The sequence below is a fragment of the Gracilinanus agilis genome, chromosome 2 (genome assembly GCF_016433145.1).
Source record: "Gracilinanus agilis isolate LMUSP501 chromosome 2, AgileGrace, whole genome shotgun sequence".
In the NCBI taxonomy this organism is placed as follows: domain Eukaryota; kingdom Metazoa; phylum Chordata; class Mammalia; order Didelphimorphia; family Didelphidae; genus Gracilinanus; species Gracilinanus agilis.
Window position 1 is genome coordinate 174,509,342 of NC_058131.1, and position 22,434 is coordinate 174,531,775.

Here is a 22,434-nt window from a genome sequence, read left to right on the forward strand (position 1 = left end):
TAGCTCAGAGCCCTGTTTGGGAGAAATCACTTGGTAAAACTAAAATATTATGTTTGAAAGTTATACTTAGTGGGACATTGTTAGAGAATGGGAAGGTTATTGCACTCTGGTCTAGAAGTAAGGGGGAACAACTATTCTACCTCCATGTGATATACCATAGAAAAACCAAGCGGAAAATCTTGTCTGATTTAATTAGCAATTGGCTTAAAATCTATGGTTCCTTCCTAGATTAGTGCTTAACAGACCACATAAAAAAGAAAGAGATTAGCTTTAACATGTCTCCCATAAGTCTCTATTTTCCTTCAATGCTACATTTTTCTGATGTTACCAAAACACTTGGGAAAGGCAAAGTCAGACCAGTCTGCTGTGTGTGGGCTGGAGGTTAATTTTACACTTAAACTAAAGGAAGATGAGGAATGTCCTTGTGGGTGGGAGAGTGGGTGGGTGGCAGATGTCTTACTCTGCCTTTTAGAAACCCAAGTTCCAAAGTAAGGCCCAAACGTGTTCTATCCTTGAGAGAGATGGCAGGGAAGAAGACTGCAAAAGAAAGACTGTAGACAAAAAAGGAACTAGGCCAAACAGCAATTAAGAGAAGAAATTAACTGAGAAAATGCCAGAGGGCTTTACCCTCCCTTCTTTCTTTTCCCCTGACACAATTCTTAAATTAAATGTTAAAGGAACAGAATTGCTCAGTTCTTTGCTCTTCTCTTAATTGCCAACTGCACAAGATTTTAGCTGACACCTGATGATGATGTGCTCTCCATTTACCCGTTTCCACTTCAAAAGAACTAGTTTTTGGAAAAAGTGATATCAAAGTTCCTGATCAGTAATGACTTCTACTTAGTAGCACAGAGGGAGTTTTATTAACAGAGCTTTTTTTTTTGTTGTTTCTATTCTGGTCACCAGTTGTCTGTTTTTCCCTCTAAAATTACTTTAGATTAATTTCATATCTGCATACCAGCTATACACATGTGCACATGTATGTGCATACATAAATACAAATGTGTGTATGCATGAAACAAATACAGATGTACATATGCATATGCAGACATACATAGTACATATATACTGTATTTCTCTGACAGTATCTAAGATTGTAAAGGTTCCTGGACTCATTCGTTTTTATCTTTGCCTCCCTAATGTCCCCACACAGTGCCAACAAATAGTAAGTATTAAATAAATATTTTTTGAATTCACTTAATATCTCCCGGCAAACTATTCTCTCTTTATAAGACTTTTCTTGTCCATTTTGATGAAGTAAAGAGAAGTGCCCTGTTAAGCTTCAAGTCTAAGTATGGCTCTGTCAGAGACTGCAAAAATACCTTACACTTCCTTGCCCTTTGCTTTCTGTTCTTTTGGTGAAACAAACAGTTGTTATCCTGAACAAAAATCTCAAAAAAGAAATACATACACTCTTTTAAACCTCAAAAGCTCAATCATTATGCAGACAGCATAGCTTTAAAATGAAAATATACAGAGACAGTGGACATTCTAGTAATTTTTTGCATAAGGGTTGGAGCCCAAAGGCTATCAGACAAATCTATTATTTCTTTTTCTTTTATCTTCCTTTTCTGTCTTTCCTTCCTTCTTTCTCCAAACAACTCTGGGAGAGAGTATTTGACATAAATGTATTCTAATATATAAGTGCCTCATAGTTTTTTAAAAAAAAGAGGTGAATATTTTCAAAGCTTAGAAAAAGTTAGACCCCTTTCCATATAAATAATAAATACCATAGCTTATAGTAAGTCCTGACAACTAATTTTACTGTTCAATGCTCCTTCTTTGTGAGTATATCCAGCAGATATTCATCAGTACAAAACAATAAGGACCAGGTCATTAAAGGAATTTTTCATGATATCCCACACAGTTTACATGTGTCACTATGTTTTTTTAAATGCTGGTGATGAGGACCAATTCTCCCCTTCATGAAATAAGAAATAGCTTATATTTCTCTTGAAGATTTATAAAGTCTTGCCTCCTCATCACTCTATTGCTACTCTCATTGAGAGGCAAATCAGGTATGGGAAACTTATTCAACAATCTCAAAATGAGCTAAAACATAAATTTGCAGAGTCATTTTTTCAAGGTCTGAAAGGTGAGTCCCATTACAGTTTCAATACCAGGTAGTCCGTGCCTCCACCTCTAATTCTAGCCCTCTTTCCATAATACCATGATTCTTCTCTGCACAAACAAAGCTGTTTAGCTTTGAGAAAAGAAGACTGAGTTACATGGTAGATATCTTCAATTATTAGGAACACCATTATGAAGGTTATCTCTATTGTATTCAGTACATATTTTGATTGTACATTAATGGTGTCATGTTAACTTCCTCATTAGACTGTGAGATTCTTGACAGTAAGGACTGTCTTGTCTTTTTAAAAAAAAATTAATTTGGTGGTGGTGGGATATCCTGAGGACCTCTCACAATACCTGGCAGGAAGTAAGTAATAAATACAGTCCTCAACTGAAAAACAAGGATGAAACTTGTTCATCTTGATCCCTGGGGAAGAACTAATAGTAAAAGGAAGAAGCTTCAAAGAGGTGAATGTAGGCTCCTTAATAATTAGAGCCATCTAAAGGTCAAATTGGCTACTTCCATCAATTTATATGACTATATGCTCTCTGAAGTCTCTTTCAACTCTGAGATTCTGTGGTTCTGATTTTCACCTTCTATGTATTTTGTATATACTTCATATATACATGTTTATGTGTATATTGTCTCCCCTGATAAAATGTAAGCTCCTTGAGGGCAAGAAATGTTTCATTCTGGTCCTTCTTCAGCACTTTACACAGTACCTGGTTGGTACTTAATATATGACTATTTGTGGAATTTGCTGATTCTGAATACAAGCACTTCTTTCTGTTTCCTAGAGTCACGCAACTAATAAATTTCATAGCTAGAACTCAACTCTGACTTTTCTGATTCCAAATTCATGTTTCTTTCCCTCATACAATAATGAAAAGGGGAGTTAAACACAATCAGATGAAAACATTCCATACATTGATGATCCTATATTGTATAAGTCAAAAAAAGTATAAAGGCAAAGAGGTTCAGAACTGACACCTATGAAATTTAGTTAGGCCTAATCATACAGTCTCTTGGAGTATGGTGCAAAAACAATAAACTAATCAATTTATTAACTGAATACCTACAGTGTACTAGATAGTAAGCTGGACTCTCTTAAGGCAATATAAAGATGACAATGTTACAGTCCCTACAATCAAGGGTCATATAATCTCTTAACTACAGGAAAAACATGTAAAGTATTTAATAACAATGTAATATATTACATTTTAGTTCTACAATAGAAGAAATTCCATGGGACCACCAGAATGAATGGTGGAGATAGGAGGTAATTGAGTAGTTCAGAGAAGAAAGAAATCACAGTGGACAACAAAGGATGTCACGGAAGACTTCACAGAAGATGAGGAAATTGATCTTGGATTTGGAAGATGTAGAGGATTTGGAGGGACTTATTCATTTCTCTATTGCCTTGACAGTGTCAAAGATTTGGAGATATAGATGGGAGGTGGAAGGAATCTTTGTTCAAGAAACAATATGAATAGCAAAAAATAAAATAAAAAAGACTGGATATTGGAAGGCATATTGTGAGCATCAGCCTACCATATTACTACATAAGTTTGTGGAGAGTAGAGGCATCGGGAAGGTGAGTGACAAGCTAATACTCCAACTTCAAATAAACTCAAATTTCCCACCAACACATTCATTCCATCTTTCTTGTGTTCTTTCAAAAAATCCTCTGTCTCTCTGCTGCATGGGTGAAATTATGAAACTTTTCTGGTTCCAGAACTAGATAATAAGAGTCAAAAACTTTTACGAAATGGGAATTTCCCTACAAGGTGGTCTGTAGGTTAAATCTACTGCAAGTAACAGTTCCAAAATGAAGTAGAATAAGAGTGAGTGAAAGGAAAAGATGAGTAATAATTTTGTCCTCTTATCCATACAGAGGGAATTTAGATACAGTTAAGAAGGAGCTCAAAAAGAGCTCATATTCTCTGGGAAAAGTTCAGACAAATAATTATAGCTGACATTTATTTAATGCTTTTGCAGTTTACAAAGAGACATGCATACATTATCTTTTTTGATCCAACAAAGCTGTATGAAGTAACACATATTTTTTAATCTATATTTTGCGGAAAAGGAAATTGAGGTTAAAGGGTTGAGAAGCTGACCAAAGGTCATATAGTAAGTGGCAAAATGAGGAACTAAATTTAGGAATTTTAACTTTAACATTTTGCTCCTAATGTTCATAAGAAGATTGCATTTGAAATTCTTTACTTTTGACATTTTTTTCCAGTGTTAAATTCATATCCAAAATAATCAATGAAAAAGAAAGAATATAATTGTAGTACTGATTCAATCAGAAAGAAAAGAGGGGGAAAAAGCTAGCTTAAAAAAATAAATCCCCTTCAGTAGATAGAAAATAAAATACTTGATCAAAGCTTAATTTGAGAGTTTTTTTCCCTGTGTTGTATCTCATAACCTAAAGTAACCACTACTCTGTCTGGAGATCAATCAAATAGATCCTACAGGGATAAAAGTGTTATTTTGCCTTGTCATATATGCAACATAGGCTGAATCTCAATAACTGTGCATTACAGATTCTCCTTTCTAGAGAACTGATTCTTAATGCAAGAAAGGTACAAAATAGCCACAGTGTACTATGTGCTGAATGAATGGGTGTGGGGGGCATGTAGACAGGACAAAGTTTTTATTGCCGAATTCATTGCAGATTGGTGCTGCACTAGAGCCCAGATGCATATCTAAGAGAAGAGGGCTCAGGTAACCCACATAACTACACTGACATAGGTAATAATTAGATTAAGTCTACACTGCCCATCTTTAGATTTAATCACCAAAGGTAAGAACACCTCTAATTCTGGGAGGTCCATAACTCACCTGTGCTAGAGTGGGTGACGAATCAGAATCAACTGACTGCCCCCTAGGCAGTACTATGAGAATCATCTGTTTTGATTGGACATGCAAATTGGAGGTGGATGCAGAAAGTGATGAAAGATGCTATTTTTTAAATATGATGGTAAATTCCTGTGGAGGGAGTTGGCTTATTGAACTGGGGGTAGAAAGATCTCTGGTGGGACCTCTGACTGCTTCCCTTTGAATTGTCAGGTGGTTAAGTTAGGCTGACTCTGTCTTCCCTTGGTGTTTCTGGGGTTCTACCCTCAGGAGGCCTCTCTTGCCTCTCTAATTGTAAAAGGTCTTGTGGCTAGAAGCCTTGTTTAATTAACCTCTGTGCCCCTCTGCTGGGGCCTCTAAATTCTTACCTGGTCTAGTAGCTTTCCATTTTCTTCTCCAGTTCATTTTACAGATGAGGAAATTTAGGTAAATAGTGTTAAATAACTTGTCCACTGTCACACAGCTACTAAGTGTCTGAGGCCAGATTTGAACAAAGGATGGTGAGTCTTTCTGACTACTGGCCTAGCATTCTGCCCACTGTTCCTCCTAACTGCTTGTAGAATAGCTTATCCTTGCTGACCTTCAGAACATCAGATGAATGAAAAACTTTCTGACAGTTTGCAGAGGTAAAGAGTAGAATTATCAGTTCTCCCCAGGAGAAACACTGTCATCACATAGACTTCCTTGGAATAGCTTACTTTGAAAAATAAAAGGGCAAAAAAATGGCAGCTTCAAATAGTTTTTACATCTGGAATGACTGAACAACACCATTTTCTTTCTTTATGATGAGATTTGACATCAAAGGATGAATGGGCTAGGAGAACTTGTGAACATTTATATGTATATTTGCCCATGTTAAATGTGTTTCTCTGAATGTTCACCTCCTCTTTAACTGACAAGGGGGGAAAGTATCTAGATATTGCTGAAAAGAAAGTTAACTCCAATAGATGAACTTGCATGGAAATGATGCTCTCTGTTGCATTCTTAACATGATCAGACTGTGCTGAAAAACTGAAATCAACAAGTCCTTTAAAGTGCTCATTAAAGAGTTTGCTAAGATTTTGTCTAGAACTACAGTTTCCAATGCTCCCCAAAGAGGAAGACATAATCCTCAAGTCCTCTACTGTTAGGAGAGGGCTTTCAATATTGTGTTTTATCTTAGAATCCATATTTTGGTAAAGAAATTGACTACCTGGAAAACATCCAGAGGATAGTGAGGACGATACGTGCATCTGACCTCATGCCATATCAGTCCAAGAATATGGCACATTAACATGGAGAAAAGAATACTTCAGGCATGAAATATACCTTCAAATATAGGAAGAGTTATTATAATGAAGAAGGATTAAATATGTTCTTCTTGGCCTCAGAGGGAAGGACTAGTACCAACAGGTAGAATCCTAGAGAGGTAGATATTGAGTCAACATAAGGAAAGTATTCTAATTATGTCAGCCCCAAAGTGAGTTTTATATCATTAGAGGTCTACAAGGTGAATCTGAATGTTCTATTATGAGGGATTTTGTAAGGAGATTTCTGTTCTGGGAGGGCTGGGCTGAGTGGCCTTCAAGGTATTCTCCCAGATCTGAAAGTCTACAGTTCTATGGAAATTCATTAGAACCAAACTATAGCTTTATACACTATGTCAAGCTAGCTGTCATGCATGTTATATTAAATAGGTTACATATCTTTTAAAAATATTCAAATTTGATTTTTAAATAATATATAAATTAGAAACATGATGCTATAAAATTGTATTTTACATATTGCATCTTACATCCTATAAAATTGTACTCCATTAAGTTGGAAAGGATGGGCAATAGACCATCCTTAGATCTAGGCAACCAGAACTAATGCCTCGAAGGACCTATGTGAATAAGCCCTAGTTATTTCTTTTGACAAATCTTGGAGTAAAACCCCAACTGCTATGAATCTGAACTTATCATAGACATAGAGTTGGTAACTAGCTGCTTCGGCCCTAAAAGGATAAATTTTTCCACCAGCTCAACATATTCCACCTTTTTTAATGCCTATTCTTCCTTGATCTTCACAGATGCAAGTTATTTCCACACATTTTTTTTTCTTGAGCTCTTTGTATTTTCATCTTGCTCTTATCATAACCTACTCACGTTATAGTTATTTGTATGTAGATCATAACGCATGAGGGCAAAAATTATCTGTTTCTTTATAGGTTCAATAGCAAATCAACAAGTAAATTAAGAGCCCCATTATGTGCCAGGTACTGTGCTAAGTGCAAAAGGTACTATTATAAAAGTGGGAAAGTCCCTGTCCTCAAGGATTTTATACTCTACTGAAGGACCAACAATGTGTTCATAGATGAGCAAACACAGAGATAAGCATGTCATAGTAAATATTCCTGAAACATTTAGGGCAAAGGAAAGGTCATGTGTAATCAGCTTGAAGAGACTAGAAGTTTTCAAAACCCACAACTGAAGATTTTCTTTAGTTTACCTTGTGTGTGTGTGTGTGTATATATATATATAAATGTAATTGTTTTCATGTTGTCTTCCCAATGTGAAAAACTTAGACTATGTCCTTGAGGTCAGGGACTTTCTTTTGTTTTCTTTTTTTTAACCCTTACTTTCTGTCTTGGTGTCAATACTATGTATTGGCTTCAAGGCAGAAGATTGGTAAGGGTAGGTAATGGGGGTTGAGTGACTTGCCGAGGGTCACACAGCTGGGAAGTGTCTGAGAACAGATTTGAACCTAGGACCTTCTGTCTCTAGGCCTGATTCTCAATCCACTGAGCTACCCAGCTGCCCTTTTGTCTTTCTTTGTATCCTAAATCCTTAGCATCCCCTACAGAAGATCAGGGGCAGCTAGGTGGCACAATGGATAGAGTTCTGGAAAAAAGGGAAGACAGAAAATTCAAATCCTATTTCCTCATGAAAACCCTTCAAAAAATTGAAGGCAATAATTAAGTTCTTTATAAGTCTTCTCTTCTTCAGGATAAATATTTCAAGCTGCTTTAGCATATTCTTATTCAACATGGCCTTCAGTTCCTTCATCTTGGTTGACCTTCTAGGAACCTACTGCAGTATGTAATTATGCTTTCCAATATATGGAACTATATGCTGCTGGAGATAAGAATTGATGAGTGTGTAGTAGTGGTACCATTGTACCATCATCTCCCTCACACTGGACACCAATGCTCCTATCAAAAGTAGTTTTGGGGGTGGCTAGGTGGCACTATGGATAGAGTGTTAGGACTGGAGTTAGGAAGACCTAGGTTCAAATCTGGTCTCAGATACTTCCTAGCTGTGTAACTCTGGACAAGTAACTTAGCCTGGTTTGCCAAGGCCTTGTCCTCTATCTTAGAGTTATTGCTAGGACAGAAAGTAAGAGTTAAAAAAAGTTATCAAAGTTTCACTTCAGTGCTTTACTTTTGAATGGAAATGAGACGAGATTCTCAATGGCTATGCCATAATGTAAATTTTGACTTGTCCTATTAACATGAAAAAGATTTTTGAGTACAGACATGGTGAAATACTTTATGTCTGTTAATGGCAGGGATATCTAACTACTCTATGGACCACAAAAACTCTATAAGGCCATCTACTAAGTTAAAGAAAGATTACAGTTGGCTTGGGGAAGAATGACTATAGAACCATGAATTCTTGAAATACAAAATTAAAACTGTTAGCTTTTTTTTTTAGCTGTCTATCACACAATTGACTCATATTGAGTTGGCAGCCCTCTAAACTTCCAAGATTTTTTTTGGCACAAACTTTCATCTCACCAGACTTCTCCCATCCTCGACTTGTACACTTGATTCTTAAAATTCAAGTGCATAACTGTATACTTTTGCCTATTAAACTAGATTCTTATTAGTTTGAGCTCAATGTTCTTAAAGACTTTTTTGGATCATGCTCTGTGATTTTGTATGGTAGCTAGCTGTTCCTTCCATTATTATTTCATCTTCAAATGAGATTGATGGGATATCCATGCTTTAATAAAAGTCACTGACAAAAATATGCAATATAAGAAGGCCAAGAATTAATTTGTTGTATTGTTTCTTGTTTTTTTTTACTAAAACTAAGTGCCTGATTTCTGTCTTCTCAAAAAATTATATATGTACATATATATATGTATGTTTGTGTATGAGGAAAGGTTAGGAAAGGCTTTAGGACATTGCATATAAGATATAATTATGAGGAATATACATATATATAATTAGATAGCATCTAAATAAATTATATGATAATATATTGGGATATTGTTATTAAAAGAATAATAAGCATACAATATTTGAAAGTTCTAGTAAGAGAGTCATTATACCATAATGACATAAAATGTCAAAAACACTGAATTTAGACCCAGAGGACCTTGGGCTCCGTTCTGGTTCTTCTATTTACTACTTGAATGACCATGAGCAAGTCACTTAACTTCTGTGTGAGATTTCTTTCTTAGATAAGATCCTGAATCTGATAAACACCAAGGTCCCTTCTAATTATAAACCTATGATTATATGTGATACATAGAAAGATAATCAGATATATAATGATATGCATGAAAAAGTAAAATAAAGAAGGAAGTAAAAGAAAAAAGAAAGGGGAGAAGAGGGAGGAAGAATCATTGGGGAAGAGGTATGGGAGAAAAAATGTACGGAAAGAAAAAAAAGGAAGGGAAAGGGAGCAAGAAATGGAAGGGGGTGAGAGGAAGGGATAGGAAGACTTGGGGACCAAATTGATTTGAAAGAAGAAAGAGAAAGAGGAAGAAAAGTCAAGGAGGGTGGAAGAGAAGGAGAAAAGATTAAAGAGATGAAGGGAAAGAGAAAGGGAAAGAAAGATAGAGAAGAACAAACTGAAGGAAAACTTAACTTCTGACAGACATGGAAAAGGGGACAGACCACCTAACTTATTCTGTGACTATTTCTTTGCATGTTGTTTCCTCCATTAGTTTGCAAGCTCTTTGAGGACAGGGACTGTCTTCTGCTTCTTTTTATATCCCTAGCAGTCAGCACAGTGTCTGGCACATATCAGATTTTTAATGAATGTTTTTTTTCAATTTTTTATTAATTGTTGGATGTTTTTTAAATTAATTTGGTCTACTTTGTTAATGCTAATTTTTCATGCAATATTTTATTCCTTAATTTTGCATGTTGATTTGATTACTTTTGTTAATGAGTGAATAATTTAAAAGAAAGAGCAGTTGTTAACTAACTCCCATAACATCTTTCATGTGGATGGTCATGGACATGTTCTCTTCTGGACTCTATTTCCAGGATTCATTTAGGACAATAAACACAGCTTTAAGGAATGACTTAAGGCAATCCTTACCTATAAACCAATCTCATGGCTATAAGCACGATTTATTTAGCAAAAGCATTTCTATTCTAATCAACAGAGGAAACATAGCAAATAGACACCCAATCCAAATATTGCTTTTTTAGGATGCCATTGAATATTCACAAGTTTTTTTTTTCCATTTCTACCTAATGACTATCATAAAATCATTAGTATTATATGTCTCCAAGGATTGAAACTCACTTAATGAATGAAGATTTAGCCCTAGTAAATCCTCCCCAGATCTACTAATTCCTAATATATCTCTACTATTAGTTTCTATTGATAGACTAGGGAACAATAACAGCCATTATATATGAAATAACATGTCAAACACAGCATCCAGGCACATGGCTGCAAGCCCCTGAATAGATTACCACTGCCAAAGCCCAGTCAGTTTCATTTGGCTTGCTTAGTCTTTGGGCAAGTTCTCTCTCTGAACCATTACAATTATGCCAGATCAATAGGGACAAGGGATGTCTGGGGTCAGTGGAAAGTCATATTCACCATTTGGCAGTGGAGGGAGTTGAGCTGTGAAATATTGGATGTGATTTTTTAAAAATTCAATTTTAGAACTGAATAAGATGAACAATTTAACAGTGACCTACATTTAAAATAATGGATAATTTCCAACCTCAAGAACTCTCACCCAAACCTCAGATGAGTCACGAAAGCCAAGCTGAGTCTTTTTTACTCACAGAGCCTGATTGTGTAATTAGGTGCACATACTTTGTTCCTTAAGTACTCAAACATTACTGTGTCAGCTCTTGCATCTCACATCCTTCTCTCAGTATCATTTACTTATTGGGATCATGGCTCCTGCTGAATCATCTACATATTCTCACATATGATACTGTGGCCTGTTGACATTTAGAATTGAAGAGATGGTTACAGTAGAAACATATTTTCTTATTTTTGCCTAAAGATAGCTCTACATTTTTGACAGAACAGTAACATAAGAAGAAATAATGTTGATTTCCAAAGCAGATGAGATTACAGCCTTTTAAAAAGATTATCAAAAATAAAGATTTTCCTTTCCTATGTTAACGACCTATACAATAAAATGTGTTCTGACAATCAGGTATGTGGGCCAGTTACAAACACCATGTCCCTTCCTATGGAAGCTTAAAATAAGATTTAAAAATAATAAGTGTATAGGGGATGACAAAAGATTGTCAAAGTCCACAATGGGAATTAAAGGCTAATCCATGACCAGCATCACTTCAACTCTACTCAGAAATCAGAATGCATATTCCATGCTATTTGCCTCCCAACCCCAATCATAAATAACTACTAAAACTGTCCCAAAATGAAAGGAGATAGAAATTTGGAGCACTGCTGTTGCGAATCTCTTTTGTAGTAAGATTCCTCTTTGTTCATTTCACCCTTATTAATAAGACTGTTAAAACACAAGGATAAAATAATACAAAAATAATAAAAAGATGAAAAATAATAGAACCAACAAAAACATCAATAATTGAAAAAACTGAGGATCCTATAGCAATCCCTCAGAAGTTGAGAGTACATCCTAATACTTTTTTTCACAACTACTAAAATAGTTATTTTTTCCATTTATGTGCTAGTAAAAATAACATCAAATGTATATAAAAGATAATAGCAGGGTAGCAACTTGCCCCAGTTATGTATCTATCTGAACTCCAACTAAGAAGATAAATTTTTTTCAATAAAACAAACACTAAGAATGACTTCAAAGCTTCAAACATCTACAATGTGAAGGTTGAAGAAATGGTAAAGGAATAGAATACCAGCCAGATGATTCACAATGGGGACTCTATATGTCCTGAGATTATTACAGAAGCTGTGAGAGGCTGGTAGGTACTCTGAAATGCTGTCCAACTGTGTTCTGGTGTTATTGGTGATTCAATGTGTACCCCAGATAGTATGATAAGAATGTTCCTATAGACATAAGAAATAGAAGAGATAGCATAGTGTTACAGTTTGGCACAACTTAAAATCATCATAAACATCAGTTGTCAGGATGGACAGTAGAGTGGGTAACAAAGAAGAAACACAGAGAAAGGAATCCAAATTACAAAAGCATAGAAGAAATTCTAGATTATCTTCATCAAAATGGAAAGCAAAAGTTAGAAGGTCAAAGAGGATACAAGATGTCAAGATAGCACATTCAGGGGGAAAATATCAATATCAATAGAAGACTGAGAGAAATAATGAAAACCATTTTTTTTCATTTCAGATCTCTGCTACAAATAATTAATATAGAAAACTATTTTACTTGATTTCACATGTATATTCTACATCAGATTGCTTGCCACAATGTGGAGGAAGTGAGGGAGAGATTTGGAATTCAAGATAAAAAATGATGAATGCCAAAATATTATTTTACATGTAATCAGGGAAAAACAAAATAGTATAAAAAAGAAATCAAACCAGAGAAAAGGAAAAATAGAAAAATATTTTCTAAGATGGCATGGAGCTCACTATAAAAATGAAAGAAATCAAACAATAAAAAGAATGCTTTACTCTCATTAATATAATGAATATCAGAATAATTAACATCATGAAAGTTGTAAAAATTCTAGTTTCTATTCAAAATTAGAAAGCCTCAGAGGGAGTTGAGAGGAAAAAGATGAGATCAATTTGAACCAATGAATACAGACAATACATACAGTCACTTTGGTCTTTTCCAGTCAAGATTCATTGAATTTAAAGGTATTAAGAAGACTGACTGAATGTGTTAAGAAACATATTGGCATCCTGAAAGCAAAGCTAAAGGGGAAATATGTATTTAAGGTAATTGACATTTATAAAATGTCAGTTTTAATGCATACTTTTGGAATTATAAAAGAGATTGTAATATATTTAGTATATTTAGAAGGTAACCTCCTGAAAACCCATAAAATAAGAATAAAACAAATGGTCCCTTAATATAAGGCAGCTATTCAAAAAAATTAACATTTCCTCCCCCCAGAAAAGGAAGATGATTCATAGACATTTTTAGGGTATATAATGAAAAGATCAAAACTCACATAAATTTTAAGAATAAGCAGACATCACTTCAGTAAATGGCAGTTAAAGCTGATAACAGGTACATCTTTTGGATCTGATGAATATAACTAAAAGTCATTAACCTCCAGATGGAATTTATGCAATGGCTAAGATCCAAAATGAGAATCACAAGGCATTCTTTGAACAATAGTGACATGAATTTAGTTAATAAACATGTTTACAAAGAAACTTTGAAAAATGGCTGTGTCAAGCTGATTTGTTTGAGGAAACAGAAGGATTTATTAGGCTAATTCAGGATTGAGTCATTAACAGAAATTACCTAAGTATCATCCTTAAGCACTTAGTGATAAGTATAGATCATGAAAAGAAACTGGAGGAAACTTGTAAACTATACAAACAGAAATACTGTAGGTTGTAAAAAAGTTAGCACTTACCAAATAGCTAGCAAGACATGAAGTAGTAGCAAGAATTTTATATTCAGAATTAGCATTCTACATCATGGACTAACAGCTGACACATACCAATACTATAATTACACACCACAAATATTCTAGCATACTCAACCAGTAAACCATATTGGAACTGGGCCATTGTCAGAGATTAAAATTATCACAATTACCTAGGAATACTGGTGGCTGCAGTGGCCAATCGAAAGAGCAGCAGCCACCATAGGCAGTGCTCTGGAGAAAAACAATGTGGAGAGACAGCAAGGAGGACTAATTTCTCAGGGGCAAGAGGAGGGAGTTCTCAATAGAACTCAGAAAATATATGGTGTAATTAGCAGGAGAAAGAGATGACCAGCTCACCCCAGCTCCAGCAGGATAAGAGCAGAAAACAACACAATAGTGGGAGGAAAGTGAACTTTTATAGTCTAGCCAGAAGAGAATCCAGGTATGATCTCACATAGGCAGTAGTTGGAGGAATTCAGCCTGACAAAGTCAAGCCTTGGCAGGATTGGGTAGAATCCAACTCCAACCAGTTGAACTGAAAAATCACAAACCTCCACAAAGCAGGCAAGCCAAACCACCTCTACAGAGTGCTCCATCTGAGGCTGAGAGAGCTGAGTTCTTCCTAGGCACAGTACAAGCACAGGACAGTATTCCCTCCATGCCGGAGGAAAGCTTCAGTATATAATAAAAATCAAGGGGAAAAATAGCCCCAAATGAGCAAAAGACAGAGAAAAAGCCCAATGTTAAAAAAATTCCTCAATAAGAGAGATGACCAAAAATACAAACTCAGAAGACAAAACAACAAAAATGAAAATATGAATCCTCAAAGAAAAATGCAAAAGGATATCAAGCCCAAAATGAATCCCTGAGAGCTCCAAAAAAGAACAGAAAAACAAATAATAAACTCAGAAGAAAAATTAGAAAAGAAAATTAAAGAAACAATCAAAAACAGAACAAAAACTGGTGAAAATGGTTTCTTTAGAAAAGGGCATATAGTACTTCAAATAGGAAAGTAACTCTGAGAAAATAAGCTACAAAGCCACAAAGAAGAAAATGGCTCCCTAATAATTAGAATTAGAATGCTAAGGGCTTTATGAAACAGAAGGAAATAATAAAATGAATTCAAAAGAATGAAAAAAAATTAAGAAAATTTGAAACTTTTTGATTGTAAAAGCAACTGACCTAAAAAGTAGATCCAGGAGAAATAATCTAAGAATCACTGGATTGCCTGAGATAAAAATAAAAAAGACCCTAGACACCATATTGAAATAAACTATAAGGGAAAATTGCCCTGATATTCTTAAACAAAGGGAGAAAACAGAAATTGAAAGAATCCGTTGATCATCTCATGAAAGAAATCCAAAATTTAAAAATCCCAAGTGGGGGGAGTAAGAACATGAATCATGTAACCACGGGAATTTTTTTCTAAAAAGTAAAATAAAATAAGATAAAATAAAATAGTTCCACAACTGATATAGTCAAATTCTAGAAATTCTAAGAAGAAAATATTATAAGCAGCCAGAAAAAAATAAATTTAAATATTGTGAAACCATAATAGATATTATATAAGACCTAGCACAATCTACATTAATGGATTACAAGGCTTATAATACGATATTTCACAAGGCAAAGGATCCAGGTTTACAACCAAAAATCACCCACCCAGGTAAACTGAGCATGATACTTCAGGAGAAAAGTACATTTAATGAAATAGAGGAATTCCAGGCATTCATGATGGAATGGCTAATGCTAAAAAGGAAATTTAATGATCACATTTAACTTTCAAATGAAGCATATAAAGGCAAACAGAGAAAAACTCAAAGGAATCAGGAGCTAAACTAATCAAATCTCTGCAAGGGGAAATTGTAGGTAGGATACTTGAGATTTCTATAGTTAAAATATCCATAGTAAAATGGGTACCTAAAGAATTTCAAATTCTTAAAGGAAACCTGGAAAACAATGAGGGCTAAACTGAATACATTCCTTGCATGAGAAAGTGATAAATAGGATACTTAAGATACTTATGGTACAAGAGACATTTATGATATTTAAGATACTTTAAAATAATCAAGGGAAGCAATGGGTTTAAACTGATTACATTACTAAAAAGGTGATAACTAAGATGTTTAAGATATCTATTTATGAGGTACCAAAGATATCTAAAGTACTTAGGATATTCTAAAGATATATTAGAATTTCATCACTATTAGGACATTGAATAACCATCTGGAGTAAGCTGAATATAATGGGATATTATTTTTTAAATCAAGAGATAAGGAGTAATACACTGAGGAAAGAGAAAATGAAAGTTGGAGATAAACTATCTCATATGAGGAGATATGAGAGAATCAATACAGCAGAAGGGAAGATGAGGGGGTAGGCAATACTTATTCTGATAGGAATTGGCACAAAGTGGTAATAATATCCACAATGGGGAAATTAGAAGGTGAAGGGGAACAAATAAACAAGGGAAGAGACATACAAAACAGAGGGGTAACTCAGGGGATAGTTAAACAGAAGCAAAAATATTTGTGAACTAAGAAAGGCTGAAAAGAGAGAAAGAGAAATGGGGTAGGGAATACAATGGAGAGAGCAAAGACAGGAGTAAAGGACCTACTTGCACAAAAATATTTTCAGCAGGTCTTTTTGAAGTGGAAAACAATTGGAAACTGAGAGGGTGTGTCCATCAGTTGGGGAATGGCTAGGAAGCTGTCATATATGGTGGAAATGGAAATCTATTGTGTCATAAGAAATGATAAGTAGGATAATTTCAGAAAAACCTGGAAAGACTTTTATGAACTGCTCAAAGTGAAGTTAGTAAAACCAGGAGAACAGTGTATAAGGTAACAGAAATATTGTATGATGATTTATTATGATGAACTAAACTATTTTTAAGTAAAATAAGGTTCCAAGATAACCCCAAGGTATTCGTGATTTTAAAAAAATGATGTCTATAGTCAAAGAAGGAATTGTTGGAATCTGATTGCAAATCAAAGTATACCATCTTTCACTTTATTTCCTCCATGAGATTTTATTATTACTGTATATGTGATGTGTCATGACATGGACAATATAGAAATATGTATTACATGAAAGCATTAATATAACCTATATCAGGTTATATACTGACTCTTGAGGTTAGAGGGGTTGGGGGGGACAAGGAAGGAGATAATCTAAATTGCAAAATATCAAGAAACAATTGTCAAAAATTCTTTCTACATGTAATTGACAAAAATAAAATTCAATAAAATATTGATAAAAAAGAAATCATTAATTTGTGGTTAACACTAGAGGAAAAACTCTTAAAGAATATAAGGAGAATTATACGCTTCAATCTGTATTCAGATTATCTGTGTTTTTTTCAGTTAGTGGATAGTCTAAGTCATTTTCCATTGGTCCTTTGAAACAACATGGTATTGACATTATCCTAGAGAGTTATAATAGGAAGAAAATGTCTCATGTAAAATAGAGAAGTCATCTACTTAAGCTATTAGCTTTTAAACTCTTAATTAATGATGTAACTAATCCTTCATACTTCTTTAATTAAGAAGATTAATTAGTAGAGGTCTTGTCCTAGGCCATGAAAAGTAATAATTTTTTAATGTATATTCAGGTGTCTGATATGATTGTATCTATTACCCAAGCAGTTCAGAAAGTGGACTTCACACCCCTCTCTATATTTCTATGCAATCTACTCCAGTGAAGATGCTAGATGGAGATTGATGTGAAAATCCCAATAAAACCCATTTATATAATGTTTTAGAGGGTGCGATGCATTTTCAGATCCATTATCTCATTTAATTCCCATAATACTTCTTTCAGATACCCAGGGCAGCATTATTATCACCATCTTGAGGAAGAGAAAACTAAAATCCAGAGAGATGAAGTGATTTACCTGAATAGCAACTAAGTGTTAAAATTAGAATGAAAACCAGCATCTCTTTTCTCCCATTTATGAAAAAGATCCTTGATATTATTAGAATGTTTACCTGGGAGAAAGCTTTCAATGCTGAGAAGGAATTTCCACCATCCCATTTGCAATGGGAAAAGGAATTATTTGGAGGTTTGAATGTAACCCAAGGTTCAAGCTTAGTCTTTGAGTGGGTTATACCTATAAAGGTTTTTAAGTGAGTGAGCAAGAAAATCTGACAGGGGTCTAACTACTCAAATATACAAGGAGTTAAACCAATTGCATAAAAAATCAAGCCATTCCCCAATTGATAATGGGCAAGGTACATGAATAGGCAATTTTCAGATAAAGAAATCAAAACTATCAATAAGCACATGAGAAAGTGTTCTAAATCTCTAATAATTAGAGAAATGCAAATCAAAACAACTCTGAGGTATCACCTCACACCTAGCAGATTGGCTAAAAATGAAAGGAGGGGAGAGTAATGAATGTTGGAGGGGATGTGGCAAAACTGGGACATTAATGCACTGCTGGTGGAGTTGTGAACTGATCCAACCATTCTATGCTCAAAGGGCTATAAAAGAATGCCTGCCCTTTGATCCAGCCATACCATTGTTGGGTTTGAACCCCAAAGAGATCATAGATAAACAGACTTGTACGAAAATATTTATAGCCGCGCTTTTTGTGGTGGCAACAAAAAACAAAAAAACAAACAAAAAAACCTGAATCTATCTTAAAGAAATGAAGTTAGCTTCAAAGTAGGTCCCTATATAGTTAATTTTTTCAATCAATAAACATTTGCTTCTTTTCCTTTGAACCTCTTTTTCTTTGATACTTCAAAAAATACTGCTCTCTCTCTCTCTCTATATATATATATATATATATATGTATATTCATATATATATATATATCTTTTTTACACATAAGCTGCTTTTTCTTCTTTTAAAAAAAATCTTGCTGTAATATAAGTATAATCTTTTAGTCAAGTTTAGTGATTTGGAGAGGGTATTTCCAAATTTCTCTCCAGCACGGTTGGATGGTCCCTTCCTAACTTACAGAATCAGTAGATATCTGAAAATCACCATTCAAACAAAAATGATTTATTGAGAAAAATTTCCTATATATTTATCTATAATAGAAATTCTAGCCATAGTACTATGCTAAAATTTGAATTTGAAGTCAGAAAGTCTGAAAAAATCCTTCCTTAGCCTCAGTTTCCTCATCTGAATAATGAAGAGGTTGTATTAGGTAACTTCTAAGATCCTCTCCAAGTCGAAAATCTATTGTCCTAAATTAACATATGATTCTTACCCTCAAGCACTCACAAACATCTTTTATCTCCTGGAATAATAAGAACAACACATACGAAGTATACACAAAGTAACTCATTAAACACTCACCAAACCCTGTGAGGTAGGTGCTAATGTTCTGACCTCAGTTTTATAGATGGAGAAATTGTGCCTGAGAGACAGTGACTACCATGAGGTTACAGAGCTAGTAAATACATGAGAGGAGGGACAGCTATGGGGCTCAGTAGATAGAGAGCCAGGTTTAGAGATAAGAGGTCCTGGGTTCAAATCTGTTCTCAGATACTTCCTAACTGTGTGACCCTGGGCAAGCCACTTAACCCCAGGTGCCCAACCCTTAACTGCTCCTCTCCCTTAGAAATAATATTTCTATATTTATGTAAGTATTCTCTCATATATAGATGAAAGAAAGGATTAACTCAGGGTTCTTTTTTTTTTAATCCTTTTATTCCAAATTAAGCATGCTATCAGCCCTGGTGCCAAACAGGTACTTAGCTGTACTAAATGGTATCTAAGGTCCCTTCCCACTCTTAATCCTATGATGCAATGCTAAATATCACTGGGATTCAACAACAGAAAGATGTTACTCAACAGACTAAAAGCCTAGGTAGACAGAGTTTCAGACTTGGGAAGGTTATACTCCTAAAGAACCTATTAGAGCATTTCAAACTGTTATTTGATTTAAAGTAAATCTGACTGCATTTTCATTGGCTGTCGTCCACTCCTGAATTCTCCCTTCTCATCTGCCTCTTGGCTTTCCCAGGTTCTTTCAAGTTCCAGCCAAAATTCAACCTTCAGCCTTTCCCAATCCCCTGCAATTATCTCTGATTGATCCTGTATTTATCTTGTTTGTACATAGTTATTTCCACATTGTCTTCCTCATTAGCTTCTTGAAGGCAAGGATTGGTATTTCCGTCTTCTTTATATCTCCAGGGATTATTAACACAGTGCCTGGCACATATTAGGTACCTAATAAATACATGTTGACTTGGACTCAATTGGAAGTAGGACAGTAAAAGCAATCTGAAAATAAATGTATTTTCAAAATTACTTCTCCTGACTGGAGCAGAAAGAATATAGTTTTAATGGTGATTTGTGCTCCTGTGATATGCTAGAAGAGGGCCCTGGGAATTTCAAAAAAAAGATCATGAACATATAATCAGCAAATTTTTTGGATATCAGAGAACCCTGAATGGCAATAGTTCTTTTTCTTACCTGGAAGGAAGACCATCTGCAAAATGAAAAAAAAAAAATCAAAAGTAAATCCCATCCGCCTGGGAACTATTGCTACTCAGTTGAAGAATAGGTCACCAGACAGAGTCGGGGAGTTCTTATGGCCTATTCTGGTGGGAGAAGTAAAAAGGATTAGATTAAGTCCAGACCATGCTAGGAAGAAATCAATGCATCTGGATAAGCCTTGGTTATGATGTAATGATCTCCAAACTTGAAAACTTCTTCCTAAAACATCTTGTTTACCTTAAAGATTTTTTATGTGTGCCAACTGAGTAGTTACTTCTTTGTTTTCACCAGGAAAGGCATCTGGACTTCTTTCCTCCAGTTGGCAAAATGTTTCTGGAAAGAATAGTCTCTTTCACTAAGAAAGAGAATGAAATAGACACAAGAAAAACTACTGGTTGACAAATTCTGTTGCCTGCAGTAAGAGATTGATGACCACCTGTCTGGCTTAGTCTAAATGGCCAGGTCATTCAAGGTCATCATGAATTTTGCTAACCACTAAGAGACACAGAGTGAAAAGTAAGCCAGAATATTAAAATCAAGGAAACATACATTAAACAATAATGGGACAAACTCCTTTCTATCTTTTCAGTTTTCTTAGGTAATACTTTTTTAGTTACATTCTACAGTCTAGTTGTGTTGGCCTACTTCTTATCTCCTTTCTTTTATAAACTCCCAGAATTAGCTCTTTAAAATTATTGCATCATTTCCTTTCTTCTCTCTCACTCCTCAGCCCTTTGCAATCTGGATTACAGCTTCACTTTACTGAACATCTTTCCAAATAAGCAAAATATGGTGGTCTTTTTGCATTCTTTGTCTTGAACTATTTGCTCAGATTGAAACTGCTGACCACTAGTTTTCTTCTCCATGTTAGTTGTGACATTAAAATTTCTAGTTCTCCTACTCATATAACCAATCCTCCTGTTTCCCCTCTCCTGGCCCATCATACACATCATTCCTGTGTATTCAAAAATTCTGTCCTCAGTGATAACATATGTATAACCCAGTGAGTTGCTAATCAGCTCCAAAAGCGGGGGGGAGGGAAGAGATGAGAGAGAGAAAATGAATCATGTAACCATGGAAAATTATTCAAAAATAAAAAAAAATAATTTAAAAAGTTCTGTCCTATATATTTTTCTCCCTCTACATTTTTCTCTTGGTAAATTTATCAAGATTGATGTACTACAAACTATCTTCGCCATCTATGTATCCTTGCTGTATCCTCTGAGCTTCAATTCTGTTTCATAAGGAAGATGGGAAGAAATGGCATAAATTAGACAAATATAAAGATTGGCCTTGGTAAGGAGGAGGGCTATATTTTCATTAGTGTCTATAGCAGGATAAAAAAAATGAAAGATGATACTGAAGGGATTTGAGGTATAAATCTAAGAGGAAAGGGAACTCATGAAATATGTCCCAAACTATTTATCTCTCTCTTTTTCCTCCCAGCAAATATATAATATTATAATATATAATATTTTATAATTTATAATGTATATTTTCTTTATTTATATTTTATTATATATGATATAATTATAATAAATATATTAATTATACAATAGTAGAAGATAAATAAGATATATATATGTAGTTAGTTAGTTGGTTGGTTGTTTTGTTTTGTTTTGTTTTTAGACACTTATTTTCTGTCTTAGGATCTCTCAGTAAGGACTGGGCAATTGGGGTTAGTGACTTGCCTATAGCTGGGAAGTGCCTGATGACACTTTTGAACCCAGGATCTTCTGCCTCCAAGCCTCGTGCTCTATCCACTGTGCTACCTAGTGGTTCCCTGGGCATATATAATATCAGGAGAGAAGGTATTGTTAGAAACTGCTCTAGATAGTCAATTAGGGAAAAGTAAAAGGAGGGTTATATAGTAGTAAGGATTGAATTGAAATTAACATAAATTTGAAGTGGACCTAGTAAGCAGAATTTTGTGACTTTCTCTAGAACAGTTCAGTAAGAATAGTAAGGAGATGGCAGAGTTAGTTCAGAGCTAGGGATTGAAGAGGGATAAGTATTAGTAAAATGAGGTGAGGCTTTCAAGGTAAAGGAGAGTATAAATTTAAACTGATTCAAAATTTCAAGAGATTTAAAAGGACAGAAAAGGACTATTGAACTGGGAGAAAAGAGACGAGCAAAAGAAGAAATAGAGTTTGGTAAGGACAAATATTAGGATTTGAGGGGATGATGCACAGTGGACAAATGGAAAGATAGGAGACTGAGGAATTTCATATTTCTGGATCTTGAAGGTGGAATAGTTATGTTAGATGATTAGAATTAGAGAATGAAAATGATCACAGATTCA